Raw genomic sequence first — 21,159 nt, forward strand, 5'->3', positions numbered from 1 at the left:
CCAAGTGCTTCTCCATCTCCTACTCACAGAATTCCTGATAATTTAGTTGTTGAAATTCCTCTGGGTGTCTATGAAAGAGAAAGCTTCTAAATGAGTGAAAATTAATCTAGTCAATACATGTAAACCAAATGATGATTTACTGCATTTGAAACACGTGGGGTTTTTTATTACTACTCTTTTGGTTAGTGAACCACTGGACGGTAAGTAAAAATAATGTAACCCATTACAATTATAGAAGTACAACTGTATTGCAGTCTTTGGAGTAAAAAAATATCTGCTTACTTATGTGTCAGTGGGAAAGCAACTCTAATCTTGCTGAGAAATAGAAATGACAGTACTTGCCTTAATTGGCCTTTATCAGTGATTTCTGTTTACAACCCCAAAATTTCAGGTGGTGAGTTTTCTAACTTTATTTTTTGTTTCCTTTGCCTCATTTTTGATAGGAGGGGAAAAAAAAAGAAAAAACAAGACCTTGGTGAAACTTTGAGTCATGTAGATATGAAAGACGGCTTGGTAGCTTACTGTTGTCTAAAAATTCGGAGAAACTTGCTAGTACTGGAAAAATTGATTATGCAAATACCAGTGACTCATGCTGACCCATCTTTTCTTTAGCTTTACAGCTTTGCAGCTGCTTGCTTTTGCCTTGGTAAAGATAATCAATTAGTTCAGTCTGGATTATAGGGTTTTAACACAAGCAATTTCACTGGATGTAAAGTCTGTTGACTTAACTATAAACTTCATACAGGTTGTAGGGAAAGTTGTACAAAACTGGATTTGCCAGAGCAAGTACAAGCATGCAATCTTTATGGAAATAATACTCTTTTTCTTTTTGTTTTTCTCAAGTTCTGTAGTTTCTAGTGATATAAGTTAGTATTAATTGCCTTTGCATGCTTTGTTAATCTAGGTATGGCTCATTAGAGCCACAATCCTGTATCTACTGGAGTCAGTGGAGGATTTATCCATTTAGATCTTCAGGAACAGAATCAAGTCTTAACTAAAACACTGGTGTCTTAGTTAATTGTATGAATGATCTTTGGGGAAAATATACTTCTGTTTTTAATTTGGTTTACTAGTTAAAAGTTGGGTTTTTGGTTTTTTTTTGGTTTTTTGTTTTTTTTTTTTTTTTTTTTTTTAGTTTTAGGGCTTTTTCTGCCTGAATGTAGGCATCTCGTAGAAGTGCCTGAATTAAAGACTTCAGTCTAACCAAGGAGCCTCAGCCCCCGCTGCAGTCACTGGAGACACCTTCATGGTGGTCTTCACGTCTTAGGTTCAAAAGACTGTCTGGAGATTCTCTCTCTTCATTGACTTTAAAATGAACATACACTCCTAAATGCTTGGGATTTGGATCTTACATGCATTATTTAGATGTTACTATAGCCATATTGTGACTGTCAAGTATGGAATGAATGCTTCTCTGTACCAATTTGGAAAAAGCCATTTAAGATTTTATGCCCTACTGCTGTGACCTATGTAAGCCACAGAAATCTCAGCCTCTGTTATTTGGTAACTCTAATTTCCTTGACTTCGATAAGGATAAATGGAACTAACAGGCTATAGTTTATTTTCTTTTGTTGTCAGAAACATTCCAGATTTAACATCTCTTGTGTGACAATTTAGAAAAGCATTTGTGTACAGGTCTATGTTCCTTGGCTTCAGCATGACACAAGCCCAAACTTGGGTTTAAGTATTTAAATGTGTTCCTGAATATGGTCCATACTTCTTCATTTATGCCTTTAGATGGACTTAAAAATCTTGAAGAATGATGGTAGTCACAAATAGTAAAAATTAAAATGTTTTGTGCAATACATGAGTGTTTTAACCCTATTTTCATTCTTTCTAGAATGAAATGAAAGCCTTAAAATGCAGTCATGAAAAAAGGAAGGAAATGAACTCCAGTGCTTAGACCCTGGTGAGTGTTTCTGCACTGCCTAATTTTTTCCTGCTGTCCTGTTAGTTACTGAACTGTTTATGCAAATTGAGAGCACTCCAGCCAGGGAATGTGAGAAGAGCTGCCTTTATAGCTTGGAGATTAAGGCACTCATCTGAGCTGTGGGTAATCCTCTTTCAGGTTCCTGCTGTCAGCAAGAGGACTCTGCGTTCCCTCCTCATTTTGACCATAAATTTCATCTTTATAATGGGGTTCTTTTTTTCTAAGGAAATGTTTTCGGGGAAAAAGAATAGCTCTGTTAATTGTCGTTTTGTATTGGAAAAAAATGCAAGACAATTCCCAAATCTAGATATGAGGACAAGTAGTCAACAGAAGCAACAGAACTGACTTGATAATGTAAGCTTTCTGTAATATTCTGGAAACTCTGATCTTCCCTAGATATAGTGCTCTATGTATTTTGACAAAAGGTATCATTTCACTGAGTAGTTGGAGTGTTGAATCCTCATAGCCTTTAGCACACAAGTTAAAAAAAAAAAAAAAGACATAGTAACAATTGGCAAATGCTTAGCACAGCTGCATTATTGCCTATAAAATTGGGAATGTAACAAACTCATATGCAGGGTAAATGAGATAGATAAACTCATATAGTGTGCCCTCCAAAAATGATTTTAACTCATCATGAATAATGAGAAAAGTGTCTAAATACCTTAAAGGGACATTTGAAATTTATGTGGTTTGACACTTAAAAAATTCAGAAACATCCAAAGTAGTATGAAAATAACAGGTCTGGGGGTTAACAAAAATGCACAGCAATCTGCAGTATAATTCTCAGTCAGCCAAGATTTATTTCAAAAGGAAAACTTCAAACAAAATGCCAATTTAAGGAAGGCAATGATTTCATTTTAGAATATAAACAAAATCAACAACCAGGAAAGAAAAGGCATGAGGAGAGGAAAATTGCATTGTGTTAGTGGCTTCAAATGTCAACTTCTGCTCTGTCAGCTCCTGATCATAGTTCAAGATTCAGATAGCAAGAAAATGTGCTTTGCAGCCTGCAGTGGCTAAGAACTTAACTGTATGCTGTATCTGTATAGGCTATAACAATTTAATTTGAATTTGTTTCCAAGGAGATATTTCTTTGTCACTTTATTACTCTTTTATTTAATACTTCTTTTGAACCTTAGTATTTCAACTAATGACTTCTTCCTGAAAGATACCAAATGTTCTGGCCTCTATCCAATGAAGAACTTTTTAATGTGCTTCAGTGTTAAATGAATTGAATTTCAGGATAAAGATCTAAAGCATATCTAACTTCAGTTGTATGGTTCTGCCATCTTCTGCTGCTTCTTTTTTAACAAGTCCCCTGCTCTCAATTTAAGTTTTCTCTCTTGAGCATTTTGTTTCTGGGCATCTGGTAGCAGCAATGATCTCTGTGCAGGATGGTCAACCTATCTTGGACCTAACAGAATGTCAAAGCTAGCAGATCCATCTATCTTTTTGACACTCCTTATGGATGTCTAACTGCAGGTTCTGTGTGGTCAAAAGAGAACTTTTAATTTTTGTCCGAGAGCTCTTCTTCTCCATCTTCTGTTTTGACATCTCAGGACTACATCGTCACACTGCCTGTCACTCAGGTGTGTAACTTGGGCATTAGCTTCAACTTGAATGTCTCTCTAAGCTCTTGCAACTGGGATATGGCAACATCTTTCAGAGTATTTCCCCCATGACCTTCAAGCACGTGGCTGAAAATGTCTTCCAAGCTCTTATGCATTAATTACAGTGGGATGCTTTTGCTGGCTGGGAGAGATGACCTAGCCTCAGCCATGTCAATGTTGAATTCTGCTCCCATAAAAGTTATTGTTTTAGTCTGTGTTTTGAACCATCCCCTATCCCCTCTCTTTCAGTTTCCCTCATGGTTTCTTACTCTGAAGCATACTTGCCATCTCTGTCTTCAAGAACCTTTATGGCCTGTCTTTGCTTTTTTTCTATTAAATTTTTGACTCCTGCCTCTGGCTGATGATGTCTACTGTCACTGACCCATTGATTGTTGGTTCACTTATTAGACAGTCAAACAGCATTTGGGACTATCTATCTCCTGTGCTGTCCTTTGTCTGTGGGAGAAACGACCTGTAAACAACTACAAAGCATTTCGTTCCTCTGCATCATACCCCTCCACACAAATCACCTTTCCTATACTGCTAATGCTGTTCTGTTAATGTTTCTTTCCATCATGTTTACTGTATATTCTCACAACTTCTGTGTATTTCTATTGATCTATTTATAGCTGTCTGCTTTCTATTGCATTTTACATGGATTATATCATTCTTGGTGTAACACCCATCTTTATTCTAGGATCCTATAAATTCTAGATTGCAATAGCACTAATAACATATTTATGCGTAAATCATTTTTAAAGATTCTTTACGTGTAATCTAGAACAAAGGCTGCTATAATCAGGTTAAAAATGCTCCTTGCATTTATGGTATGATTTTCTAAATCAGTGCCAGCTACCCTGTATGGTTTCAAAGCAAGCTTGCTTTCTGAGCAAGACGAGCTCTAAAATAACTCTTCCTGCTTAAGAACAGCCAATTCAAAATAGTGATACTGAGGAGATCATATATATGCCTTTTATTTGCAGTTTTTACTGTGAATGAAAGAAATGTTGTGTTTTGTAGTGCTGGAAAACAGACTTTCATTAAAACAATTTTCAAATGATGTCTTTCTAAGCACATTCTTTCTAATGGATTACAGCTTCATTTGAAAGGGGCATAAACTCTCCTGTGACAGGGAAGGAGATACATACCAGACTCTGGATCCATCTTCTCTGCACTAATACTATTTTGCTTAAATGAAATTGAGTAAAAGTTGGCTATTTGTACAGCAGCAGGTTCCAGAAGATTCTAGTCACTGACTCATTTCCCAGTGGTGGAGTGCCCTTCATTTACTTCCTCTTCTGCTCCCAACGTTGCCTTCTTTCCCCTAGTACACTGTAATTCTCATGACCAGACCAAATGGCCACTGTGAACAAAGACTAGAGGAAATTCTTCCAGTATTTAGAGTTGGACCTGACAGACAATTATTTCTAGTCTTTTTTTTTTTTTAACTTGAGTTAAACAAAATGTGAGGATAGATGTGACCAGTTTCACTGCTGCCTATGTAAACTTATAATGCAGTGATTTAAACTAACTTATAGAGTTCCACAGGTACTAATATTTTACATAAATCACACACTATATATGCTATTTTCTTATTTTTTCTGCACCAACATGCTTGAGCCTATAAAAAGTACACTGCAGGACACGAATCTGCCCCCTATAATCGAAGGGACTGTTCTGTGCGCCATTCTCTACCAACAACCTTTCATTTAACATATTTTAAGAGGAATCTTGTCTTCAGTACCTCTATGGCTATGTCCCTGTTTAATTTTCATCTGCCTCAGAACACTGATTCTTGGCTTGTACTCAAACCATTTTTTCTTCTCTTACCTCCAGACAACTTGAATATACTGCCTATTACTATCATGTGAATTTTCTGTTTTCCACTTCCATTGTAAACTCTCTTCACACAACTAAGTGTGACATTTCTGACATTTCTGTGACATTGCTGACATTTCTAATGACTTCTTCCTGCCTGCATCCAAGAGCATAGTCCAATTTCATGGCCTGTGACCTATCAGGTGCTTTAACACCCCTGATCATTATTGCAGTCTTGATTTCATTGATTTTCTTGATTGCATTCTGTTTTGTCAGCTTTTGCGACTCCATCACCTCCAATGTCTCTTATTATTGCTTGAAATGACCATCGAGGTGACCTCCAATACTGTAATGTCAGCCTCCTCAAGTCCATTCAGAATGCTAATGGACAGTCTCTTTGCCATTACAGAAGACCTGAGCTTGTTGAAAAAGGGTGCAAACACCTTTCACAGGCAATTGCAACTTGAAAACAAATAAACCCCATAATCTTCAAATATTTTGACAAAATGTTTTTCAAAATATTTTTTACATTCTTAGTTTTATTAAATCCAAATGAGAAAAGGACAAGTATTCCTTTTAAGTTTTCTACTTCCTTGGTCTAAGAGAGATTAAAAATGAGGATGGGGAAACTTCATTCAGTTCAACTCAGAATCAGAAATCTTTCTATTTTAAATCTTCAACAGTGTCACAAAACATACAAAATATTCCTGCAAGAGGGAATGTTCCCAGCCTCTCAATGAACACCACAATAACAAGGCAAACTGAGCAATCAAAATGGCAGCTGCTACCTTGTTCACTTCTGCCTGTAATACATTTTTAATACATTACCCTCTCTTTGGCTGTACTTTCTCTGAGACACAGGTTATTTTTGTGTTTGTCTGATGTCCAGGACAGCTGGGCCACAACTAGAATAGTGACTTTTGGACATGACTTCAATATGCTTTTAGAGCAATAATATCTGCTTCTCTTCTCTCCTTCTACATATCCTCTCCAGGTCTTCCATGTTAATTTTTCTTTTCTTCTCACAAACTTGCCTTCATGCTTTCCTTTTTGCCTAGAGTTAATTCCTCAACATATCTAGCAAGCATCTCATATACCATTTGTCCTATCTGTCCTGAAAAGTCAGTTGCTGTGTTAGACCTCTTTAAAGAAAGTCTACCGAATTAGAAAGGATCAGTCTGCTGCTTCTTTAGACAACCACTTTTCTGATGTTACTAGGCTCTCACTCATAACAGGCATGTCTCATTTACCTTACTACCCCAGAGACTGGTCTTGTGAAGGAGAGCGATCGAGATGGATTCTGCTGCTGTACTGAGTCCTGGTAACCTCACCTTCCACAGGACAACTTAGTCTGGCTGGTGTGGAAACACTGCATAGCCAAAGGAGCATGCTGACAATAAGCCCTTTTGAAGTAGGAAACATTAATTAAATTGCACTTCTGTGAACCGTCCTTCGCAGTAAAAAGCTGTTTTCCACCACCAGTGAGCTTTATGGAATATCTTCTGTAAAGTACAGTCATTCATTTTGCTTGTGGGAAAAGAAGAATGCAGAAAAGAAATGCCCAGATTTTCAGCTGTGCCCACCTGGATATTTTTTAAACCTCTTTCTGTGTGTGCCAGATTTCAAATACATTTTAGGCACTTTTCAGAGGTTCTGAGTAGAGGGCCACTCAGCTTAAGAGGAGTTACACAAATCTCTGGGAACCAGACTGCTTTTATCTCTAGCCAATATTAAAAAACTGGTGGCTGCTTTTGAAAATTTACAATTATGTCACCTGTCCCCAGAAGCTCAGGGTAGTGCTGGCTCTGTAATCCTGGTCCAGCACTCTCATTTCAGTTCTCCCATCTCCTTCACAGCAGCCTGGCTTTTTCTTTCATCTCTTTTCAAGCTAGAAAGTATATTAATAAAGTGTGGTGGCTATTGCTGTTTTCCGAATATGCAAGGTTACTACCCTGACCTCTTAGAGGACAAGACTCCAGAAATGCTTTATACATACCCATGCATATTCAACACAATACATACTCATGAAGGAAATAGATTAAATAATGCTTTAGAAAGTTGAGGCATTATACATATAAATACATTCTGTTTATATCTTCCATGCTGACCTCTGGTGAATGAATATGCAACATCACCTTTTCTCAGAGGTGTACCTGTCATGAGATGGGGACAAATGCTTTCATGTCTGCCAGTTACAGAGGCACTTTACGGGGCTTCATTGGTGATTTTGAATGGAGAGGGGCAAGCGCTGGTGCCGTGTCTGTCTTCCTCAATCAATAAAGACAGTTAGTGACATGAAGCAGAAATTCAGCCTGTACAGAAAAGTACTGGGGCCCATGTGAGGTTGTTTGGAACTAATGCTGATCGCTGGATAATTCAGAAATGATGATGAAAATCTCATGACATGCCTGAAAGATAAATGAATCAGAGATGAGAGCTGGAAGAGACCTACTATGTCACCTCGTTTATAGCCAGCTGCCAGGGGGAGATTGTTTCATGCACAAACACAGTGAAATCAGACTTGAAAACTTCTAGCCTGGATAAAAAGGAGGGTCTCTTTTTTGTTTTGTTTGTTGTTGTTTTTTTGTGGTTTTCTTAAAGAAAGACTTTGGCCAAGGGTGCAGCTTGTAAGACATACAGCGCAATACAGATTTAGCCTCACCCTCACCAACAAAAATTTTACCATGCTCTGTACTTTTAACCATTTTCTGATTCAAGACAATATATCTTTTCTTTTTAGATTCTTCACTTTTTAAGTGTTTGTTTTGATGGGTTTATGTAAGGATTTTGAAAAAGCCAAATATTATTACTAGTTTCACTCAGGAATTTCCATGCAGAATATAGGTTGTATTGTACTATTTATTGTACAGATAAAGAAGTTTTTACACTTGATGCAATATAAGTAGTGACGGTGATGGGCTGATGAACTGAAAACTGCAATTTGTACTTGACAGAGAAAAAATAATCCTGATTTAAATGTTATTGCTAGACAATAATTTCACAAGAGTCTTAGCTTGGCTCTTTATTAATAAAAATGTTTATAAAGTTATGTTTCTGTCTCCAGCTTTCTAGTCACATGTGTGGAGACCAGCAGCCTGGCATCTCTCCACCTGTTTCCTCCCACAGTCTTTTCTCTCTGGCAAAAGCCCATGTAAATTGATAGAATCTCAGCTAAAATGAAGTGCTTCAGCTGATTTTCCTTAATCTGTGATTATGTGAATGCACTCAAACAATTTCTGAAGATTATAAAAGTACGATTTTTCCTTACAGCACTGATGGTGTCTAGGCTTATTCATGTAGCTCTTCTGTATTTCTACTCACCCAGTTAAGACTGGAAATTAGGAGCTGCCAGTCTAAGTAGCTGTCACATACTACCTGATACAAGGAATAGGAATTGGCTGTTATTGTAGAAAAATTGACAAAGGTCTTTCGTGTTGGTGACTAATTCTCAAATGGATCAGATCTAATGTAAAGTCTTTCAGAAACGTGGATCCAGAAGAGTCTTTGTATGTATTTAACTTAAAGTATTTGAGTAGTGTTTTTAAAGTCTTTGTTGGATAAAGACTAAACTGGGGTTTTGCCTTCATGTGTCTATTTTGTATGCTTACTGTTATGAGACACAAGGAAAGAAAGAAATCCAGTTTTCATATGGATTTCCAAATCTGATTAAATTTCAATTAGAAATAAAAGACCCGAATTTGAAATTTGCCCATGAAGGGGATTTTCACAGTCATCTTAGTTTAGAGGCTGGATAGGTGAAGACCATGTTAGAGATGTGGCAGAAAGTAAATACACTTTTACCAAAAATGTGGGGAAATGCAGTTGCTTCCTCTATGTACACACACTGAAGCAACAAGTTCAAATGAAACAAAATTTCAGTACAATTTTTTTTCAGCTGAGTTTTAATAAAGATTTTTCTCCAATTTACTTTTTATTCTGTCTCAGCCAGCCAGCAGGTTAGTGGAACTGGTGAAGCAGGAGGTTTGGTCTTTGTTTCATCCATTTCTAAGCACCGCTGTTTTGAAAAAAATGTTGATAAATTGAAGGCAGTTCAGAGAAGAGCAACAAAAATGATCGAAGGAGTCAGGAGGGGTTGACTTATGAAGAAAGATCTAAGTAGCTAAATGAGTTTGGCTTGGCAGAGGGGACAGGATAACATACCACAACATTGACATGAGGCAGGTGAGAGAAATTACGTAGTGCAGCAGACAGGATTGTAACTAGAAGTGATGGGATGGAATTGCAAGAGGAATTTTTTCACTGAACCTTCGTGCAAATATCCTGACAGTGAGATGTATTGGGCTGTGGAATAGTGTCCCAAGGGGTGCAGTTTAGGCCTTGTCACTTGAATCATTTGGTGCTAAAGATGACAAAACACTCACAAGAAAGGGAACTATCTTGTTTTGCTCTGCTCTATCACCAGCGTCTGTATTTCTGTAATGCACAATTATGAATTCACTGCAGGGGAAGCTCTCTTGGCAGAGGTAAGACAAATATCATTGTCAATAGCAAAGAACACAGCAATATAACGGCTAAATGTTTTGTGGTTTTGAAAACGTTCTCATTTCCAAGTTTGGCTGTGCAAAACTCTTCTTTACATTCACACACATAAGCGTGATTGAAAGCTGTGACAAGACACTGATTTCAGACACACAGGGGAGGAAATCTAGTCATCGTAAAATAAAAACAAGAAAAAAAGGTAAAGAGAGGAAGTATGTTTCATGAGGAAAAAATGGCACTTTGTAAACTCAAACAGCCAGCTCAAATTACTAAACCTACTGCCACTTGCACCAGCTTATGATCTGTCCCAAGAAAAGTCTATGTAATAATGTTTGAGTTTTCTTCCACACTGCTTGGGCCCTTTCACACATTCCCTGTTTGATAACTCACAGTGCTCTGTCAATTGTTTTCTTTTCTTGTTGCAGATTGTGTTATTTATTGTTGTGGTCTACCTGCACTGCATTTTGTAGGGGGTCAAGGACTGTTAACACCTATGTGAGCACTTATTTCATCCTGTGACTATGCAACCCATCACATATTTGACTGCTTAACCTCCGTTCTGCTCCCTGATCTATTTTGTACAGGGATTATGCTTTTCACTCACCCCAAGTTGTTTTGTATACATAACAGCAGGTATTAAAACTTAAAATATCCCATATCAGTGGCTGGGTTCTCAGCAGCCTCTCTGAATCAGGTTTTTATTCAGGTGCATAACCACAAATCCATAAATATGTTTGGGTTCCTGACTTCTGCTGAATTGTGTGGGCATGAGTCTCCAACACACCTTTGAGGATCTGGATCCAGGGCTGTGTACAGATTTTCTGCAAGAGGTGCTTATGTCTGTGAACACTAACGTTCAAGAGAAAAAAATTCAAATCAAGGTCTTGATTTTGAAAGGCTGACAGGCACTGGTTTCTTTTCCAGCTAATGAGGCAATTGGCTGTTAAACTTGGGTTAATAATCTGCAGAAGGCTGGAGCTGGAGCACCTCTCCTACAAGGACAGGCTGAGAGAGTTGGGGTTGTTCAGCCTGGAGAAGAGAAAGCTCCGGGGGACCTTATAGGAGCATTCCAGTACCTGAAGGGAGCCTACAAGAAAGTTGGAGATGGACTTTTTACAAGGGCACATAGTGATAGGACAAAGGGTAATGGCTTTATACTGAAAGAGTGTAGATTTAGATTGGATATAAGGAAGAAATTCTTCACTATGAGGATGGTGAGGCACTGGAACAGGTTTCCCAGAGAAGTTGTGGATGCCCCCTCCCTGGAAGTGTTCAAGGCCAGGTTGGAAGGGCTTTGAGCAACCTGGTCTAGTAGTAGGTGTCTCTGCCCATGGCAGGGGGGTTGGAACCAGATGATCTTTAAGGTCCCTTCCCTCTCAAAACGTTCTATGATTCTATGATACTAAGGCAATCTCAGTATGATCTTTCTCTCTTGACTGGATGTTGTTGACTAGCCATCCCTCATGACAGGTCAGTTTTTCATTACTATATTAGACATAATTGTGGTAATGTTAAAGAAGATATCTGAATATAAGAAGGAAACACTTATTTTAGGTATTTCTCCCTATCTAAATCTTAGTGGGTGTGTGCTACTTTGAAAGCTTTTGGGATCTAAAAGCAGTCTGAAAGTACTATGACAAATCAGTGTTTCTGGTCTTTGCCTCTTGTTTCTGCAGTGTTCAAGGCTGATTTATATCCAGAAAACTAACACTGTAATAAAGTTATTTGTAGAACTATTAATTAAACATGTGAAGTGTGAGAAGCATGATTCTATTTCAAATAACTATTCAGATGAGAGATTTAATACTACTTAAGTGCATCTTTTTTCACATAATAGAATCTCTTGCTCACACCTAGACCAAAAGAAGCAAAATCAGAGAAGATGAAGGCTGAGATATAAAAATAACAGGTTTTTAAATATACAGTAAAGTAGAAAAATACTTTTTGATGAACAAAAGTTACTAAGAGAACAAGGAGAGGGGGAAAGGAGCAGAATTGTAGCACATTCAGTACTGAAATTATCTGATGTTGAAAAGCTTTTAGTGAAAAATGAAAGAGCTTTGTGGAAACCAATTTAAGATGCTATTGTTTACAAAGGCCCAAAATTATTCTTAACTCCAAATTACCCCCAAGTAGGTATATATTTCTTCCTCTCCTTTATGAGACTGCCAAAATTCAGTATTCTAGCCTGCTTCTAACCTTCCCCATGAGGCTCATTCCAATCCTCCTTGGAAGTCTTAAGAGCGGCTGGACTGCTGAAATGCTTGGCACTTTCATGAAGATGATTGAATAAGAAACTGCTACAATAAAAAAGAAAAAGGTGGGGGGAGAACAGCTGTGATTTTTTTTCATTCTTTTCCTGAAAATGTGGTGAGCTTGAGGTATGGCGTTCAAGTAGAGCTTGTTTATCTTTAAGAAAACAGCTCTGTGCCACACAGAACAGCATACCTCTGAAGATGCATACTTCTTTAGCCCCTTTAATGCAGAGATTAAATGGTGTGGTCTGACCCTGGGCCAATTAACAAAAACCTTATTAAAACTGAGATGAGGGGAAGTGTCTGTTTTTGTGGACAAAAATGGGAAGGAAAGGAAACACATTTATGGAAAAAAATATAGGAATGAGCTTGAGAGAAATACTTGTGAAAATTAAACCTCACTGTACTATTATAATCCTATGCCACGGCAAGTAGAAGGTCATGCAGGTTTGAGTAAAGAATGATGTAAAATCACCCTAACACAGGTAGAAGATTGGCTTTCCATGGTTTGATCTATAGGTCTGGTGTCTCACTCCTGTTTGAAAATCAGACACAAGCAGATGTCCATGTCATTCACTAAAGGATATATTGCTTTCTCCAGAGCTCCTGCCTTTGCTTATAGCACCTCAGGACTATTCTGGGTACCAGGACCACCAGTCAAGTTGTAAAGAGGGAATATGGCAGTGCATGGAGAGGCTGGGATCATTATCTTGGAAGTAGGATCCTTCGGTTTTAGTTGTGATCCAGGGAATGTTTGATTATTTATATAAAATATAAAAGCATCAACAGAAGAGTTTGTGATTCATTCCCTACCCTTCCATCACCTGGCGGTTCTGATGTTACTTCCAAGAAAAAGTCAATTGATTCCCTCTCAGACAGAGGAATGAGCTGACCCTAGAATGAGAGCTGAAAATACTCAGTGAAGTCAACTGATTACATGAATAACTTTTCATGGCCAAATCTGCAATTTTTATTGTAAATTCACTGTGAAAATTCTTTCTAGTTGTCATATTCCCTGAAAACAGCTAGAATATAACCATTCCTTACTCTCCTGAGACTATTCTGTGACCTGACCTATCTACTGTTATTGAAGAAATGATTAAGGTACAGTTTCTTGCCCTATGTCATACCGGCTTAGGTCTACATCTGACAAGGTTTTACCAATTCTCTTGGCTTTAAAAATCTATGAAACTAGTGCACAAAAAAATCCCAATCAACATGGGATAAAATCCCAACTCAACATGGAATAAACTCCTGCATCTCCTTTTGCATTTCTGATTCCAGGTCAAAATTGTCACCTTGTTTTAACAGGCTGATCTGGGAGCAGTGGAATGAAGCCTGTCCTTGTGTCTCAAGGTTGCTGTCCCATAGATAGTCTCTAATGTCTAACAATGAGCTCTTCCGCACTGCATCCTTTCTGGTAGTTGGAAAACTATATTTTTTCTCTCTCCTTCACCTGCACACCTACTTCTATAGAGCTACTAGGAACTTTATCTTTTTGTAGTTCAGCTCTAGTGCCAAACATGACTGCAATTTTTTTCCACAGCTATACAAGGGAAGGAAGTTGGAGAACATAAAGTTGTGTGTGTAGAGATTGTGTGATTGCATAAACATAATTTCCTTAGAAAATCATATTTAAAAGTCCCCTCTACTTTTTTTCAGGCAGCCTTTTGGGATTGGACTTTCATTCCAACCTCTCCTCTGATATTGTGCAGGCAAAAACCTTCTCCTGTGTAGTACCTGTCACCTGGAGCAGTAGTCAAACCTCTCTCTGGGTCTCCTCAGTTCTCCACTTGATTTTAAGCCTCATGCCAAAACTTCTTGTGTTCATGCTCTCCTCACTACTCTTCCCAATCCCATTTCCCACTTATAAGGGTACTTTTTTGCCTTGTCAGATGTGTTAGGATGCATGGTTGACACAAGGTGAGCATATACTGTCCAGGCAATTTGCCACATTGCTCTGAAGGGTATGAGGATGGTTGGTATTAAGAGAAAAACAACCACAATCTTTTTGAAGTGATGCCTCCTTTCAGCCACTGAAAGGATTTTTCAGAGGAGTGCTGATTAGCTGCAGCAACAACAAAATCATCAGAAAGGAGAAGGATGAGCTGCTTTCTCTAAGTATTGCTCTGCCAGGCAATTTCGGGGCCATGTCCTGCAACATGCCAGGCCACTTATCCTGGATGCTGAAGAACTCCTACACTCCTGTAAGCTTTCCATTGTGTGATGAAACTGGGGGGTATGGAGGCAGTGGAGCCAGGCATGCCTACGTTAACCCAATACCTGTATTGGGGACTGAGGAACCCAGACACCCAAAGTCAGTCTAGAAGCCATGTTCATTCCACCTACCATCTGAAATAATACGCTTTTGTGCCAGTCTGCATACACAAATTTCAGACATCCATATGATGCAGTCCTGAAAAAAGTGGACTTACTGCTCTGGTTACTAGTATTGCATTTATTGGTTCTTTGGACTGCTTTTGGCTGCGATAGAGTTAAATTTATTCATAGTAGCTGGTATGGGGCTATGTTTCGAATTTGTGCTGAAAACAGTGTTGATAGCACAGGGATGTTTTCGTTATTGCTAAGTGGTGCTTACACAGAATCAAGGCCTTTTCTGCTTGTCACAGCAAGTGAGTGGGGGTGCACAAGGAGTTGGGAGGGGACACAGCTGGGACAGCTGACCCCAACTGACCAAAGGGATGTTCCATACCATATGATGTCATACTCAGTGTATATAAAGCTGGGGGAAGAAGAAGGAAGGGGGGGATGTTCAGAGTGATGGCATTTGTCTTCCCAAGTAGCCATTATGCATGATGGAGCCCTGCTGTCCTGGAGATGGTTGAACACCTGCCTGCCGCTGGGAAGCAGTGAATGAATTCCTTGTTTTGCTTTGCTTGCGTGTGTGGCTTTTGCTTTACCTATTATCTCAGCCCATGAGTTTTCTCACTTTTACCCTTCTGATTCTCTCTCACATCCCACCAGTGGGGAGAGAGCAAGCAGCTGTGTGGGGCTTAGTTTCTGGCTGGGGTTAAACCACAACACTCTTCAAGCTTAGGAATTCCTGCACTGTGCTCCTTAGAGTAGACAAAGCCTTATTTCTCTCCATTAACTTCCCCACTTTTCAAAATATTTATAACCAGCTCAATACTGCAATTCTTTCTTTCTTTTATTTACCTATGGGGAGTTCAGGAGATCAGTCCCTTGCTGATTAGAATGACTGAATAAATACTCCGGCTTAAAGCAGGTGATTAATTCATATAGTAGAATTCCTGTAGGAATTTATATATGGGCCATAGCCTCAGCAAGCAAAGTCAAAGGAGTTACACCACCTCATGGCACCTGAAGATATCAGTTCTCCTGAAACCAGATCCTAATTCACGAGTTTCTGGTAAGTGGCTCTGAAAATAGCAGGATAATACTGGTATAAGAAAAAGTAGTTTATGGCAACTTTTCTAGGCTTGATGTTGTGTGACATGCAAAGTAATGCTATTCTATTACCTTCCAGAAGTTTTCTTCTACTAATTTCTTTGTAAATTAACCAAGAATCATTTAAATGAAAGTTTTTCTCCCTTCAAGCTGTTAAAAAGTGATATGGGGATACAACAATGTTAGAATTTTCACACTGCTATGGACGCTTTGAGTTTTCATTAAAAAGTTGATGTTCTCAGTGCCTCCAGCCAAAATTCTAAACAACATTAAAGCAGCATCATTCATGCTGCTATAGGAAAGGCTGTTTCTGTATTTCCCTTTCCTACCCATTTCCAGTTTATTCTGTTGCTGTAAATCTTCATTTTGAGTTGAAACTTGGTATATTGTGCATCATGTTGCCCTTAGAATGATGATTTTTTGCATTGTGATAACAGTTTTTTTAGGAAGCAAATACTATTCCAATATGGGACACTTCGGCTGTAAAAACCTTGCCTGCTTCTACACCCTGTTTTCCCCAAAAAACATAACTTGCACAAGATTGTGTGAAAACTGCCTCACTCTCCAAAAACAGAGGGAAAATTTCCTGTATTAACTTATTGTAGAGACTTGGAGTGGAATTACTTTCACATAAATTCAGCTGTGTGAAAATTAAACACGTAGCTGAATTTCTATGAGCAGAGTCTCTCTGGAGCCAATGTCACCCTCTGGAGACACCTAGTCATTTATTGACTCTGTCTTCTTTCTAGAGTTTGCTTCTCTTACCCTCCAAACCCCCTTACTTTCATTCCAGGACTGGCCATTAATTTGCTAGCCAGCAGTAACACTGTCTGCTCCAGAGCTTGCCTCTTTTCCATCACCATGAATCATTCAATCAGAAATTTGATTCGAGGCTGGATTTTTACACAGGTTTCATTATGCAGATCATCTTGCAAGTCACAAGCATAACTCAGTGTGCTTGGCACCAGCTAGCAACCAGCAGCATTCAGCCATTTACTAGCCCATTTCCAAAGAATCCGAGCTAAAACTCCACTTTGTATATAAGCTAATAGTTATAATTTTCCTGTTGTGCGATTGTCATTCAGTTCTTAGTTATTACTTATATTCCAGACACACGTGCTCAGGCTCCAATAAACAGTAGCATTCTGTATTTAATTCATCCTATGTATACATTCTGAAATGTTTTGATAGTTCTTATTTTGCACATCTTACAATATTACCTTTGTAGACCTTTGTTAGTTACTTGATGGACTACAGGTTTGCTCATTTCTCTCTTAACTGGATCGGTCACACTCTCAAGCTCCCCTCTGTTTTACTTGCATAGTCGTGATAATTAGATGTCTTTTTTTTTTTTCCAGGCCTTTAAAACACTGATTTAGCCTCACACCATGGACTATACAGGGAGACTAGATGATTAATTTAGACTAGCTGCTTAGTTTTTAGATTTCTACAATTACGTGAGTTTAATTCCAACCTCTTTTCATGCTGCTTACCTTAACACTGAGGAAAGCAGGTAAAAGCAGGTCTATCCCACACAAATGAGGAGTTTGCAGTTTGTCTTACTTGTTCAGCACACTTAGGGAATGGCTGGGTGAAAGGCTGCCCTGGAGCTTGATCGTGGCTGGAAAGGGGTGCATGGATACAGCATTTACTAACTTAAACAAAGGATAAAGTCCTAGTCTACATCCTCTCCCCTCAGTGTGCATATGTACAGTGTCTTGTAGACAGATATTGAGCATTTTATGAAATATCTGAAAATAAAATCTGGTTGTTTTCCTTAAAAATGCAATATAGTAATAAGTGCTATTAAAAATAAATGTTTTTCTAAGAAACTACAGTGCAAATAAACACAGTGTTGGGCAGGTTTACTTTTCACTTGCCTTTCAGAAAGTGCAAGATCATCCTCTCCCAAAATGCTGACAACCTCAGAGCTAAATTAGAGTGGCTTTATAAAGTAGTCTTGAAGTATGTTGGAGCCTACCTAACCCTTTTTTTTTTTGCAGAAACAATCAAAACCAAAACAGGCTATGTTAAACTGGGTTTTGAAATATGTGGGAGAAATGTATTCTTTTTTTTTTCTTTAAATAAAAGGAATCTTTTTTGCTTTTCTTCAACAGTGAGAACAGCCAAGTCAAATTTTCTCTTGCAGTTAAAAACAACACCTGAGGTTACAGAAAAAAAACAGCTACAACATGATTAGTTCTTTTTATGGCTGGTTGAACAGACAAGGTATGAACAGAGTTTTTATTTTCCTCCACGTCATTAATGAAACACTAATGAAATTAATTCATGCCCTTCTAACAAGAATGTGTTGGGTGTATGAATCTGTTTTTATTATTTTGGCAGAAAATTATGACTTGATTAATTTGATTTCTTTTTTTTTGGTGTATGTGGGTGTATATCTTTATCAGGTAAGTTCCATCATGAAAGGCTTTCATTGTGAAGAAGAAAACACTGGTTAAAGAAACAACAGCTCTGATTCCAAAGTACCCCATGATCTGGAGGCATCATATTAAAGTAAAGGCAAAATCTGTCTTGCAACTTCCTTGTCTAAATCCAGTCTAATCTATTCATCTGTGCTACCTCACTCATTAATGGACACAAGTTAGTTCTACAGATTGCAATCTGGTCCATCCTAAAGTGGGTAAGAAAAACTCCTGCTGAACAGTAACCCTTGGTCCTATGCCTAGGCTGCGGCTATATTTCATTTATCATTCACAATGTTATATCTTTAAACTGTGATCACTCTTCTGGGTATTCATACACTTAGTAGCTAAAGATAGAGTCAGTATACCAAAGTCGTATCTTGGATCTGAATACCCTGAAAGCATGCAGGGATGCACAAGACTAGAGACAGACTTTTTTGAGAAAGTCTTGTTTGTGGGTCATTACAGGATTCTTCAGGGTTAGCTTTGATTCCCAGATGCTGCCATGGGATTTCTAGCGTTCATCAAGACTTTTCTCCCACTTCACATGCTGTCAAATGTCTGCCCAGTTAGTGGAGATATCAGACACACACACTCTACAGCTTCAGCTGACTCATTGTTAGTAGTAGCTGAAAATTATCCTACTTGTGGCTATGTGAAAGGCAATGAAGTTTAACACAGCTGACTGCTGAAGAACATTGGCAGTGTCAGAGACCTGTCCATGAAAACCTGTGCAACGAAATATAATTTTATATACGCCTGCTTTTATACTCTGTACAAAGTTAGCAAGTTGTCCTTTCTACCGATTTGCTATATATAAACATATATGTTATATATATAATTACTGATCTGAGTTTGTGAATTCAGTCAGCAGACTATTAACTGAATCAGGGGCAGCAACAGGTATGGAGGCAAAAGTGGTGCATTTCCTTTGAGCAAAAGTAGATATCTCCAGTCCTTATCTGAGGTAATTACCCCAGGCTCTCTTTGTAGACAGTGAAGACAGATTGCCCATTTTATTGTTCAATTCATCTAATCCTGAATGAGCCATAAAAAAAAATCATATGAATCTCATTCTGAATGTAACTGTCTCTCTGCTGACTACAAAGAGAGCTTAGGGCAATGAGCTCAGATGTAGATGTCTACATTGAATTTGCCTACTTTCGGTCAGATATAAACATTTCCGAAAATGCTTGTGTGGGCAAGCTTGGCAAGTCAGAGTGAAGGTCTCACATCTAAAAAGACTCCATAGGAACCCTGGATGACTAGCTTTAGGCTGTGATTATATGTTCTGAAGACTTTTGTATCAGTATCACATTAAGCTACACCTGTTCATACCACTTCATAATTCTACAACTAGGCCAAGACATGCTTTCTTGCTCAAGGGACTATGCTCTGACCTAAACAGCAAAATTTTTTTGGTTTATGTAAGCAACAATAACATTGTTTTTTGGCTGTATCAATTTGACTACACAACCCCATAAATGGCTGTTACAGGACAGCCAAAGGGAGAGTGTCCTGTGGTAGGGAGAAGACATGAAAGATATGATAAAACTGGTAAGCTGTTATTGCCATCAAAGCTTTGTAGTGCTGAAGATGCAGTTTAGAGACTTAGCTCTTAGAGAGCTCTTAGGAGACTCAAACTCCCTTCCCTTAGCTGCTTAGTATTACATTTCCCCTTAGCATTGCATGTTTTTCAGATGATCTTTAAAGTTACATCTGTAACAGTCGGTTGCATTTTGGGTTTTTTTTAGCAGTTTTTGTTTGTTTTTAAGCTGTGTGCTCAAAAAGGCTCAGGTTTTTAAGCAGTAAATGTCATTTTGATGGAAATGCATGCATTTGCCATCCATTGCGAGGTGATGCCTACTGTGACCATAAAGCTAAACTTCATTGCCTTGATAAATAGTTCATCTCTTGGCTGCTCAGCAGAAGGATGTTCTAGAGCCTTTAAACTAGGAAGCTGTGGGCTAAACAGCTTTGCAAATGGTCATTTGTCTTTTGATTTTAATTTCTACATGAAATTATCTATCACTTTTTCAAGGAAAAATAAGCATGAAGGTGTCTGTCTAGCTAATCGTACCTACCCTTTGGGCCAGCGATGGAACAGTTTTGTAGTCCTATGGTAATGATTGATTTGAGCTGTGCCACTTTTGTTCTGATGTGCTTTATAAGCAACAGCTTGTGTAATACAGGAAAAACTTGTCATCATGGAGCATGCAGTCTGCCAGAACAAATATCAATAAATAGACTCCATTTCCTTTTAATGGACTTTCCATAATTCTAACTGATGTCTTTTTTATCCAGATGCATAACACAGTATTCAAATTAGAAATACTGTGATGCTTCTCTATCTCTGATTTAACTAACAGAAAGGTTTGTCAATGAATGTAGCGTAAGTTTTTCTTCTTCAAATGTTCATTGTGTCACTTAATAGTAACGCTACATCACAAAGGAGGATGTATAACATATAAGCAAAAAGTAGGTGAAAATACATATCCTGTGCCTGGTAAGTACTTTATAGCCTGGGGGGCAAATGCTCAGCTGGAGTAAACCGAAGTAGCTCTCTGAAGTAAATACACATATGCAGTGTACACTGACAGTCAGGCTCTGGGGCAGACAGGCAAGCACAGCGCACTGTGGCAGGATGATTTTGTGCCAAGTAGCTTTTTCATTTCACTTCCTCACAGAACCTTGCTCCACTTCTGCAGGCTGTAAATAACCTTACAATCTCTTTCCCCAGCTACCTAGAAATGCAACCTAAATCCTGGACAAAAATCCATATTACAGAGAAAACATTTAAACAAGACAGGAGATGTGTGTAAGATGTGTGTAACAAATATGAATGCAATGGCTGTCAGCAAGTGCAGCTCTCGTTGACACTGCCCTAGGAAGCAATGGAAATATATAGGGTAAAGAAAATGTCCTTGATGGCTTCTTTCTACCTATTGTGCCTTCTGCCCTTAAGAAGCCAGCCAGAACACAAATCAGGGTGAGCTTTTGGTGTGTCCAATGCTGAACAAAGGGTTTTCATGCACTGAGGTGCCTGTGCCAGTCATGAATGCCAGCACCCAAGGGATTTCCTTGGAAAGGTCCAAGTCTTGAACACTGATGTCACTGTCAGATGAAGTGCTCCCAAAGAAAGTCTGTTTTCTTCCATTAACCATACAGGGAGCTCAGAATGACCATTT

This window comes from Platalea leucorodia, assembly GCF_965183815.1.
Source record: "Platalea leucorodia genome assembly, chromosome: 2".
Lineage (NCBI taxonomy): Eukaryota > Metazoa > Chordata > Aves > Pelecaniformes > Threskiornithidae > Platalea > Platalea leucorodia.